We start from the raw sequence: 577 nt of genomic DNA on the forward strand, positions 1-577 counted from the left end.
TCTGCTGCTCTCCTGCCTGCTGCCTTGAGCAGAGCACGGCTCTGTGGCATGGCCGTGCCTGGACCACACTGGCCAGGACACAGCAAGGACAAGACTAGCAAAAATGGCTTTGGGTGTCACAGAGGGAAAGGAGCACAGGTGCCCAGCCCTGCCCCAAATCACGCAGGAACTGGGGTCTTTAGTCCAGCAAGGGGTTATCTGGGCTGGGTAAGCAGGTCCGGCTGTCTCTTCTTGCAACCTTAAACCCCATCACCCAAAAATCCCGGTTTGGGTTGAATTGGTGCATCTTTCTAGCGAAAGGGCCCTGGCTGCAGCGGTTTGTCACCCCTGGGTCCGGGGCTGGTACCCCACCGGGGCTGAGCGCTCCCCGCTCCGCTCCCCTGCGCTTCCCGCCACCGGACAATCCCGGGGCTTCATTTTGTGCACAGAGAGAATTTGATCAATAAAATTTCGCGGGCTGTGGCAAGAGCGGGCTGTGGGCCGCCGCCTCATCACCTCCTCCTGTGCATGGGAAGAGCTGGGGGGTCCCGTGCCCGGGCTGGGGCCGTGCCAGCAGGTGCCGCGGGCCACCCCCCTG

This window comes from Phaethon lepturus, unplaced genomic scaffold, assembly GCF_000687285.1.
Source record: "Phaethon lepturus isolate BGI_N335 unplaced genomic scaffold, ASM68728v1 scaffold53680, whole genome shotgun sequence".
NCBI classification, from domain to species: domain Eukaryota; kingdom Metazoa; phylum Chordata; class Aves; order Phaethontiformes; family Phaethontidae; genus Phaethon; species Phaethon lepturus.